Source organism: Pelecanus crispus, chromosome 2 (assembly GCF_030463565.1).
Source record: "Pelecanus crispus isolate bPelCri1 chromosome 2, bPelCri1.pri, whole genome shotgun sequence".
Taxonomy (NCBI): Eukaryota; Metazoa; Chordata; class Aves; order Pelecaniformes; family Pelecanidae; genus Pelecanus; species Pelecanus crispus.
Window position 1 is genome coordinate 119,352,305 of NC_134644.1, and position 12,686 is coordinate 119,364,990.

Consider the following 12,686-nt stretch of genomic DNA (forward strand, 5'->3'; position numbering starts at 1 on the left):
TGGCTCACTCACCAGCTGTGTGTCTTTCACACACTCCAGGAACCTCCCAGGCTGTTTCATTTCTACTGTATTGTATTTCCAGCAGGCACCTGGTAGGTTGAAGTCCCCCATGAGAACAAGGGCTAGCGATTATGAGACTTCTCCCAGCTGCTTAGAGAATATTTTGTCTGCCTCTTCATCCTGGTTGGGCAGTCTATAACAGACTTCCACCATCATACCTGCCTTGCTGGCCTTCCCCCTGATTCTTACCCATAAACACTCAAATTTATTGTCACCATCATTAAGCTCTAGACAGCCAAAACACTCCCTAACATACAGGGCTACCCCACTGCCTCTCCTTCCTTGCTCATCCTTTCTGAAGGTTGTATAGCCATGCATTGCAGCACTCCAGTTGTGTGAGTCATCCCACCATGTTTCTGTGATGGCAACTATGTCATAGTTTTCCTGCTGCACAATGGCTTCCAGCACCTCCTATTGATTGCCCATGCTTTGTGCACTGGTGCACTTTTTTTGGGCTATCAATCCCCCACCTTTTGGGGGGAGAAGCCCTAATTCCTATGTGACCATTCTCAGGCACTTCTGTGGTTTCTAACACATCCATAACTCTTGCATCTTTGCTGCTGCATGGATCTCCACCCCTTACTTCCACTGAGACAGCAGACTGAAGGACCTCGCTGGCACACTGCTCCTGAAACATCAACATGCCACCCCCCAACATATCTCTAGCAAGCCTGGTTTTATCCCTTTCCTCCTTCAAATCTAGTTTAAAGTTCTTTCAATGAGCCCTGTTAAATCCTGTACAAGGATCCTTTTTCCCCTTTGAGACAGGTGTACCCTGTCTGTTGCCAGCAGGCCCAGTGTCGTGTAAACTGACCCATGATCAAAAACCCCAAAATTCTGCCAGTGACACCAGGCTTGGAGCCAGGTATTGATCTGCTGGCTCTTCCTTTGTCTTCCCTTATGATTCCCTGCAACTGGAAGGACAGAGGAGAGCACTACTTGTGTTCCTGACCCCTTAACCAGTCATCCCAAGGCCCTGAAGTGTCTCTTGATTGCCTTCAGGCTTCTTGTTGCAACTTCATCACTGCCTACCTGAATCATTTATCAACACTCTTTCCAGCACAAATCCAAAACATAGCCCCATACTAGCTACTATAAAGAAAATTAACTCTATCCCAGCCAAAACCAGCACATATAGGACAGATATTTGAGATCACCCACTATTACATTCAGAAAAAACAATACTAAAGAATACTTCTCATCAAATCTGAAAATCAAAGAAAAAACCAAATAAAAAGGGTCTGAGTTGACAATTAACTGTGGAAGATGAAATATCAGAAAATACTGCATTTAGCTGGAGACTATAGTCATCTAAATACAGGTGTTAACTAAGTTAAGTTAGGTGTCTAAACTCCCATAGTCCGTGAAATGTATTCAGCTTTAAATCCAACATTTACAACTCAGCAACTAAAAAGGTGTCTGTAATTAGATTGTGTATATTACTAGATTTGTATTGGGAGAATAGACACATAGGTGTATTTATTACTCAAATCACCTATATTTATGAAATTAATTTCAGCTGAAATCTTTCAGAAAGAGTTGTGTAATATACTATAAGGTAGATGTGAGCTGGGAATAGCTATGGCCCAGCACTTGCGTCCAGTGGGACACTGAAACAAGACATGTTAAATCTGATACCATACTAAAAAAAAAATCTTTAGCTTTATATACAAAAGCATTAAGCATACAAGACCTGAATATTTGTATGTATGTGTTTATATACATTTTGGTAATCATCTGAACCTCAGCAATATGCCAGATTTTATCGTTCAAGTTGGGTCACCTATAGTAACTAAGCAAAAATTTTATACTTTTAAGAGATTATGATGACCATGAGCCAAGAACAATTTTGGCCCACAAATGTAAATGCTTGTGTTCTTTGATGAACACTTTTAAGCTTTGATGCATCATTGTGAAAAGTTACAGCAGAAGATCTGCCAGAAAAAGATTTCATATGTTTGTGAGAAAATCCTCAGCTGGTTGAGTAGTAAAAGCAGTATTCATAAATATGTTCTAAATGTTTTTTATCAGCAAAACAGAGCAATGCTCAGATGTTTTTCCATCTGGACTGTGAGGAGTTTTCACTTACACACTGTAAAAGACAGGATAACTCAGTGCTTTAAAAATAATTGAAGTGAGATTTGTGTGTGCTTAGAAAAGTGTGAAAGCTTTTATTTTATTTCATATGTCATAAAGCACATGTTCTCGTGGTTTCTTGATTCCCCTCTTTCTTTGTTCCAGTTGTCATTTCTGCTACACAAAAAATGTCCAACCTGGAAATTAGATGGGAAGTCTGACACCTCCAAATACAAAACCATGTAGATTTTTTTTCACTGAAGATTGAGACTCAGGCAGGAGTATTTGCACACAGCCATATTCAGATTACACTGAACAAACTGATAGCCATGGAGGGGCATATCTTCTTAGAATAATTTCTTTTAAATTTTCTATTATTTTAGTGTAAAATTTTGGAGATCGGAGGTAGCTCCCTGAGGACATCATAGGCTTGTGACTATAGGTAAAATATTAAACTACTGACTTCTCTCTCATTGCTCCCCAAAACTCCTTATCCCAACGTGTCCAGTATGAGACAGAGCCAAAGGCTGCTTATTGGGTCTTTTATCTTACAGCTTTCTTACCCTGTTAAATTTCTCCCACCTCACCTCTCTGTCCCTCCACACAGCTTACCCCTTCAAGCTACCTCTGAGGTATCCTGAGAACAATCCAACTCGTACAGCTACAAGTAACAGGTCTAAGCATATCGTACAAAGGAGATCACTATCTACCTCCCCACCTAGTCCAAATGACTCTCACCTAGAAGAGCCCCTTCTGAAGCAGCTTCATATCACATCCCTACACCCCCCCTTCCAGCAACGCATCCCTCATACAGATCTCAACAGCTCAAGCATCCCCTACACCCCTCTTCTTCACAACAGACACTCCAATCCCAAAGGAAGCTTGTCACAACCCACATGGTAGATCTTATTTAGGTTTGGCAAAAATGTTTGAATACCAGCACCTGTGTGTATTTTTTTTTTCTTTTTGCCTCAGAGTCCTGCTTGCTTTTCTCCTGAGTTTTTTAAATGACTCATCTGTTTTGTCACACAGAGGAATTTCTATCAGTTATCAGAAGGGGCCACACCACACCACCACAAGCCTTCACTGCAAAGAACAGTGACCAAATACCTATCACAATGATCCAGCTAGGACTTCCTTTCACTTTAGATAAGTTATGGGATCAGCAGCGCCTGCTACTATCCACAGTCATACCAGCAACTCTGTTAAAATGAGTAGTAAACTGTCATTTGGAAGCATTTCACCAGCATTTCAAAGAAGGCTAAGGAGTGGGGTTTGTCAAAAGGCACTGTCCAGCAGCTGGACTGAGTTTTCCACACAGGGTCTTAAGTCAGCATCCCCAAGGTTACCAGCAGCTAGGTCTCTCCTCCTTCTAAAACAAGTCTACTGCTTGTTTTTGATCCATGCTCCTCCGCACACCTGCTGGTGCTGAATGAGCACTCTTTGTTTATAGATGCTTGAATTTTGCCCGTATGCCTTCTTTCCCTAATGAACATGCCCAGACTGTGGCACAGAGGGAAATCTCAGCAGGTTTCACCCAGAGAGATTTGGAGGGATTCTAGGTGGTCCCTCTGAGGAAGAGACAGCATGTGTATAAGCTCTCTGTGGTCAGCCTGTGCCTATGCCCTCATTCTGGTACATGTACATGAGAATACATGGAGTTTGATTAACATGCACTATCCACAATAAGGCAGCTTATTTTATATGCAAATATTTATTCTTGGTTTTCAGTCTTCTAATGGTGAAAAAAAGACCCCAAGATTAAATCTGGTAGGTGTTTGGAAGGTGTGAGAGAGAGGACACTACCCCTTGAGCCAGGCAGGATCACGGGTGATTTGTGCCTTACAGATATACATGCTATGCCAGCGTATCTTCAAATAGGGTGACACATGGTCTTCCTGGTTAATGACAGAGTCCAAACCCAGGAATATCACAGAGCTGCTTGCTCTTTAGTGGAGCTGAAACAGCTTCCCGCAGGGACTGAAGTGTGTTAATCCTCATGATGTTTTCTGTGCTAGCATGAAGACAATCTCACCAGCAGTCTTGATGACCTTTGACTTGCCCTGAAATTACACTCCATGGTTACTACAGAAATTGAGAAGTGATGCAGACAAAGAGTTCATCATAAGTATAAGGTACTGGGGCACCATGGCAGCAGTTGGCAACTTGCTATTGCAAAGATGCATGCAGATGGGTGCCTTCACACTGTGGGAGCTGATATTTTGTGGGGCAAAGAGGGTGCTGCCTGTGCCGGGATGTATAGGCCAGAGCTTCAGGTGATGTATACTCTGTTAGTGTGGCTCACAGTGTTGTGCATTAGCTGTCCTGAGGATTTGTGAGGCCATTGATGTCGCCTCCTTTAGAATTATAACAACCCTCTGCAGTGTATGAGTGTGTATCCTGACTTGGAATGGACATCCTGCCTCTGGTACCAATCACACTTTCTGAACACACAGACACACACACACACACACACACACACACTGCTCTGGATATTGTCGATGCTCATCAGCGTAAACCAGCTGGACTGCACCTCACAGACCTTCACAACAAATGTATTTATTGGTGGAATTGACATGACAACTATACACATGAGATTGCCATGGCCAGCTTCCAGGAACTGATGAATGCTTATTCTTGAGCTATTGTACAGGCCTGGAAATGGGAGCCTGGCTAAAATAATTGCCTGTCAAAAATGAGTCACTTACAGAAGAACAGCATCAGCCATATGTTAGGAGGGAACAGGAGTCATCAAAGCCCTGCTATCTACAGGGAGTGCCTGATTTGAGAGTAGTCAACACAGCTTCTTTAAGGTGCAAGAAGGGGGTCAACAAGTATGTAGGTGAAGGTGATCTAGTTGATCCATCTGGATTTCCAAGAGATTTCTGAAAAACTCTTTCATCAAAGACAAGGAAATTAAGTGTGCATAGAAAATTAAACTGGACACAAAACTGGAAATAGAAGACAGGACTAATGGTCATTTATCAGTGCCATCAGTAGTCAAATTCTGCATGGATTTGTGCTGGAACTTGTTCTGTTCAAGATGCTCAAATTTTATCACCTTGAGAAGAGCAGGGAGGTAACAAAATTTGGAGATGAAACAGCTATCCAAGGCACTAAGAACAAGAACTAGCCACGATGAATTTTTTTTTTTTTACCTTAAGGGTCCAAGTGATTGGACAATAAATTGGTAGATGAATTTCAGTGTAGATAAATGTAAAGTGATGCACATGGGGAAAACCAGTCTTAGCTTCACGCAAAAAATTATGATCTCTGTACTGACCATTACTACTCGGGAGTAAGACCTTCATGTTATGATATATAGGTCCATAAAAAACATCGGGTTAGTGTTCTATAGCAGTCAAAAGAGCAAAACAAATGATAGGAATTATCAGGAAGAGAACAGAGAACAAAATAGAAAATATTATGCTGTAGTATAAATCCATGTTTTGCCCATGCCTTGAATATTGTGTTCAGTTCTGCTCTCCTCATCTGCAAAAGGACAGATGAGGTTCATAGAAGGCCAACAAGGATAATCAAAAGCAGGAAGAGCTTCAGTAAGAGGAATAACTGGGTTGACTGGGACTCTTCTTTATGGAAAAGAGGCATCTTAGAGGCATGTAGTAAAGGTCCACAAAATCCTTAGCAACATAAAGAAGGTAGGGAGGGACCAATTTCTTCCTGCATCTTCCAATACAAGAAGTAAAGACAAACAAGCAAGAGCTGGGTTCAAAACCAGCAAAAGAAGATGGTTCTTCATGCAAGTGGGTAGTAGATATGTGGAACTCCTTGTTATTTTGGATGCAAAAAAATGTATATGGGTTTAAGAAGAAACCAGACAAGTACTGCATAGATAGGCAAACAACAGACAAATCCTATACAACACCATGACAAACTACAAAGACCTCAGAAAATAACCCACAGAGATCTGAGCAGTTGCAGCTAGAAGAGTACTCAGCAAGTATTCTGTGCATGGTGTGAACAATATAGCCCCTCTTTTGTTCTAATGCTCTGCCCTTAGCTCTCACAGAGAACCACCTGTGGCTGCCTTTCCATCCATAAATGAGCAGCCTATTGTTGATTATCCTGCACTATGGGAGAGAAGAAAGTGGTACTAATGATGCCTGCCCAGCACACACGCCTGAGTCTGCATCTGACACCATCCAGGGCACTGTGGTTCCTGAGCTGATCAGATGCTTAGCACTGCAGCACAAGCAGTTGCATCTCTACTTTTGGCCTTCTCTGAAAACAGTTTAATTTTCAAGTCCATCTTTTCTGCATACACAAGTGTATGTTTGAATATTAGTTCATTAATAAGTTAAAGAGAGCACCATTACAAAGTCAACCTTTGCTCACACCACTGCTGTGAGATAAGGTGGTTATTGCTTACTCTAAGCAAAAGGAAAGACTGAAGTGCTTCAGGAATGCCAATGCAGTAACACTTTTGTTTTCATGCAGTCACTATATTTTTTCTAGACTGCTTCTTCTGTGCTTTCTTTTAAACCCTTTGCTAGTAGATAGATGCTTACTGACATCTGAATGAGGCATGAACTTCCTTCTGTGGTCTTCATGTTCTCTTGATTGTTTTGGACACTTCACCTCTGCTTTCAGTATGCTAGATTTAATTGGCATTGGACTAGAGTTAGAAAGGCATAAGCTCAGTGTAGCAGATGGCAGCCCTGGATACATCTCTGCTAGAATTGGACATCGTGTTTTGTGCCCAACAAAACTTTTCTTAGTAAAGATAAGATATATCTCTTCTCACTTTTAATTCATTAAATCTTGGCACTAAGTCCAGAGAAAGTTTGGGTGTTTGGGGTATCATCTATATCTATTATCACTCCAGGAGTGTAATAAAAGAACATCTGAGGAGCAGCACAGCAGGGGTGTGATTCATTTTAACCTAAAGAGTAATGATCTAACACCTTTCCCTGCTCCAGCAAGCAGAATGAATACATGTGAAAAATCTTGGTTAAGAAGCTTCAAAAGATGATGCTAATTCACTTCTCTCTTTTTTGTGTGTGTGTTGAATGATATTACTTCCTTGCTAACCATTTTGGATAAACAGCAATGTTGGATCTAGAAACATATCCAGAGTATGAACTTTTTAAAGGACTCCAAGCATGGACACCAGACAAATATAGCAGCCATCCTACCTTACCTCACTGATTTCAGGTACCCCAAAGATTTCCAGAGTCTCACTACAGATTTAAAAAGGGACCACATCCTCAAACAGCACAGCTTACTTGGCTTCAGTGTGGAAATTCAGATCTATGTAATACATCAAGTGATCTTAGTCCAGAAACTGTCCCATGCAGGTTCTGGTCTCCAATTACTGACAGGCTAGGTAGGAGAAAAAACCCCAATGAGCAAGCACATCATACACAATAACCCAGTATTGCTCATCTAGTCTGCAGTAACCATTCTCCCCACACCAAAGAGTGGAGCGGATCCAGACCTACTTCTCAGCCACAAAACCTCAGTGTCCTGTGTTGGGGGCCTTGCATAAAGGGTTGGCATAATTCTGTGCAGTATATGTGCCGCAGCCCATGTATCAGCCTCCAGCTGACATACATTTAGTAGGATTCTTTAGACTTGGCAAGTTTTGCCTGGAGATTTTGGACCTTTTATTTTCAGATTTAGCCCAGCAGATTTACCACCAAGAATGAGAAACAGTTTTTACTTCCCAAATTCCAGTTTAGCGGAAACCAGTATCTAAAGGAGTAGTTATTGCCTTACCAATGCCTAGTTGTTTACATCAGAAGTAACATTTTCTTCTCACCCCATTTCAACTGCTCTTTGGGTACAGTTAATGCTTCAGAAAAGGTGCCAAAAGGGAGTCCTTTCTCTGCTTGAACAAAAATCGCCGCTTTTAGCTTCTGTTTTATTTCTGTTTTGTCTGCATTTCAGAAGAAGGCCAGCACTTTAAAGAGCAATTTGGAATCAGTGTTTCCTGCTGTATTTCTCTTTCAGGCAGTGCTGATGTATGTACATTTTGAAAGGACAATCCTCCTTTGTCTCTCAGGCTGAGCATTAAACACTGCCAGAGCAGCAGAGCAGAGGGCCACTGGGAGGTGAGCAGAGGCTGCCAGCTAGGCAGTCCCGAGAAATCATGATGAAATCCTCTTCTCAGCTACACTGCCTGTCTACTGACAACTAGAAAATACTTCCTTCATAGAATCTGCTTGTGGTATTCAGTCATATATCATGTATGGCCTTCTGGAAAGTAATAGCCAAACACCACAATATTAAAAAGCCTTTTAAAATTATAATGGTGCATCTCAGTCACTAAAAAATATTGCCCTTTTCTGTTCTGAACCTCTTTGCTATTCAGTACAAATGCTTGACCACAGCCCCATATTTTACTCATATGTCATATATTTCCTCTTTTTTCCCCTCCATCTACATATACTGATATAACATATAAATAGAGGAAATCAGACATATACATACTTAAAAACACAAACACAGTCTTGTAGAGAGCACAGTGTATTTTGTTACAGTATGTTTTGGAAAGAGGTTTTGAAGTTCTACCGATACGAAAGTCAATGCCAATAGTCTCCTACCAGATACATGCAGTAGAGCCAAAGATGCAGCAACCCAGTAACGGGGTCCCAGCTCAGTCTGCCTGGCTCCAGCGCAGATCCCCCTTCGCAATGCAAGCCTGGGTTCCTCGCCTCTTGAATGACCACACAGCAGGCCTTGATTTTCCTCAATTTCCACCGCATTAGTACTGATCTGTGTTTCAACCTCTCCCATTCTCAAAAGCAGCATTTCTCACTGCTTTGCCCCTTCCCCCTCAAAGGGTTTATGGACATTATTGATGCTGGAAGGACTTTGTTCCCTCTCCACCCCCCACAGAGCTCTCACCTCCTTCCTTGTTGGTCTCAGTGGGGTAAAGACCTTCTCATACACATGGCCAGCTGTTTCTCTGTCTAGAGTAGGCTTCTCCATGGATGCACATGCCCTGCCTCCTGCATGTTGAACAGATTCAGGCAAGGTCTTTGAGTGGGAGTCAGTGAATCTGAAGATGCTGCAGCTGCTGTTTGAAGCATCAGCTGGTAACTGTTTTCTCTCTGCAGGCATCAACTTCTGCTGTCAGCCTTGTTCCCCCTGATGACTAAGGATCCAGTGCTGCACACACTTGGTAGCAGAAGCTTTATGCACCAGCTGCTCTGGGGAGATAGGAGGCAGGGTGTGAGCAGTGTGGAGCATTTTCTTGCAGATGCAAAGCCCAGAGAGCCTACATAAGAGTTTAACACTGACTATTATTGCCTTTCTTATGACTGTAGTCTGGCCTTTGAGATATCCTTTGAGGTAGGTATTACATGAGCAGAGGTTTCACAGCATCTAATTTCAGGCATCTGATTCACTCTCCAGCTCTGCCTCCTCTCCTTCCTCCTTACTGAGCACAAGCAAAAGCACAGCACCCAATGCTGGGAGCCCACATCACATGCAGCCGTACCCAGGGCAACCCCAAGTGTGAACAGTCTCACACTCAGCGTTTCCCAGACATTTACCCTCATCAGTCTCTGCTGCAAATAAGTACTATATTTGTTTAAACATGGGGAACCCAAACAATGCCTGAACAACCTGCCTCTGGGCCCCTGAATAAACTGCAGCCTGTAAGAGGCCAAAGTCCCCACGGTACCCACAGGCCCAAGGACGGTTCCTGCCTGCAGTGAGCTCTCTCTTTACCTCTGCCATAGAGAGGGACAAGGATGATGTCTCTAGAGTTAGGCCTCCTTAAATATATTTTCCCAGATGGGCTGCCCAGAGAGGTGGTGGAGTCCCCATGCCTGGAAGTGTTCAAGAAACGGGTAGATGTGGCACTTCGGGACATGGTTTAGTCTAGTCTACCCTTGATTGGCTTAGAGTAGACTTGGTAGTGTGGGTTAATGGTTGGACTGGATGATCTTAAAGGTCTTTTCCAACCTTCCAACGATTCTATGATTCTTTGATTTCAGCTATTGGCAGGCAGTCTGCCAAGATCTGCCATGCAACTGGCAAAGGCTGTCAGGGCCCTGGGCGCATCATTCCCCCTCCTTGGGGTATGGCGGGCGGGCTCTGGGCCAGCCTAGGAATTGCTCAGCCTCAGCCTGCCCTCCAGGAGAGCTCCTGTGAGGATACAGGCCCTGGCGAGGGCCGACCCCAGCCTGGGGGAGCTGCTTCCGGGTGCGGGCCTCCCACGAGGCCTGGCCTGAGCTACCCCCCGCCCCCCCCCGGCCCAGCCTGTGCCAGGCCCCAGCCCCAGCTCCTGACTCGCACCCCAGCCCGGCCTCAGCCTGGCCCCCTCCCCACGGACGTGCCCGATGCCCGGGGCTGGGGCTGCCCCAGTGCCCCCCCGGTTGCCTTGCTCCTGGCTGGGGTGGTGGGATGGGTCCTGGCTGCCAGGCCCTGCCCTGACAGACCCCCCCAAGGGCTCTGGCAGACGTTGTCCACAGCCAGGGAAGATTCTGGCTACGCCATTACGTTGCACACCTATGTATGTGCCCCCGTGCACCCCCAAGAAGGGCATAGCCCTCAGACCAAATGCCTGCAGCCCACATTTGGGCTGAGGCAGTTTGACTCCATGACAAAGAGCAGGGGCAGGGGCACGGCGCTGAAGCTGAGGGGCTCCTGAGGGTGACAACCCTGGAGCCGAGGCCTGGCAGGCACGGCATGCATTGCACAGGGGCAACCAACCAAGCGGCCGTGGCCTTTGCGTTTCCCTTTTTTCCTTTCTGCTTGCTGCTCTGGCTTGATTTATCATGTTTATAATGTAAATGGCAAGTACGTTCAGATAGGGGCCATGTCGCACTGTGTCTTCTCTCAGAAGTGCAGTAAGGATATTTTTTTTTTTTTATCAAGTAGTTGTCCATGCTCATCTGATTGTTCAAGCAGACCCAAAAGAGAGCCCTGCCATTTTTTCACTAAGAATAAATAGGGAACGGACTAAGATTTCTGAAGAGCTGATGCAAAAAAAAAAAAAAAAAACCAACTGTGTCTGTTCGCACCTCCCGATTAGAAAAAGACGGGTTTTATCAACAGATCTATTTGCTTTTCTCATTTAACACATACTATATATCAAAAGGGCAGACTACTGACCCCAAAGTACAAATTTTAATACAAAGTACAATTAAATACAGCATGCACACAGCCAAAAGCCCAAAGAACAGAGCCCACGTGGTCTTCAGGTGCCAAGCTTTGAGACCTGAAACTGAGTTTCTCAGACCTGCATATATATTAATCTCATAAGAGCAGGAAGATGTCATTGCACTCACTGCATTTTCTTACATGAAGCTTTAACACAATCTAATGATCATCTGAAGCAACAACAATGTTTTTTTATTACTTGCTGAAAGGAAAGAACAATTGGATTTGAATGAATACATAAACTGTTGCCAAATAGATTCCATGCAATCTATATTATATATGCATAATTATATACATACACACACACACACGCGTTAGTGGCATCAGGTAGTAATTAGAAAGTGGAGATCAGATATCCTTCTTATACAACTGAATTAAAGGATCCTTGGGAATATGTTTTTTCTCAATACCTTTCAGGCTTATTTATTTTGTGTTACTGACTCACTGATAACTATTGTTATAATGCAGAGCTCAGATTCTCTCTGCACCAGGCTGGGCAACCAGTGGGCTGACTTAGCCATTCCCTATGCATCCTTCATTTCTGTAGCTAAAATATAGATGTTCCCCAGCACTTCACTTGGTTCTTAGCAGCAGCATAATTTAAGCACAAATATTTATTTGATTCCCCTTCTCTAAATTTTCTTGCACCCCCACCTCTTCAGGGTGGCCACATGTTGTTCAGAATCAATCCCTAAATCAGAAGCATCCTTCTTTCTCTCCTGCTCAAACACTTTTAATATTAATTTTCATCAGACTTTCTTCACACATTTTGGTCTTGAAGGAGCTGTATTTTGCACAGATCTGTTTTGCTGCCAGCTTCTACCAAATGATGCTATTACAAAACCCATTGCTTTTTTATTTCATTTAGACTGACTATCAAACATTCAAAGTAAGGGTAAAACTCAGAACATCCTCTCAGAAAACAAATGCTGGTAGAGGAGAGGAACGGGAAGAAAGAGCCGTGTAGATACTCACTCTTCCCAGGGGATGAAGCAGAGAAAAATGGTCTTTCTGTTTCTCTTCATTTGGTGCAATATTTTAGATATCTCTGTGACAGAGCCATATAAAACCTGTCTGCAGTGTCTCAGCTCCAAGCAGCGTTTAACTCATTAAAAATCTTTCTCTTAAGTGTCTTATGACAAATAAAGGTACCAAACTATTCTAACCGAAATGCTTTTGAACTCAACAAAACCATAGACTGGCACAAAACCAAGAGGAGCTAGTCCAACATATACTATACCTTTGGCTCCTCAGCCACCTTTCTTGAAGAAATGTGTGCTTTAATGTTTCACATCAAACACAGGAACTCATTAAACATATTCTTCTAGGCCTCTTAAAGAAAACTAAGGACTGTTAAAGAAAGCAGCAGTCATACATCTAGAAACATCACATTACCTTGGTCTGCCATCCCAGCT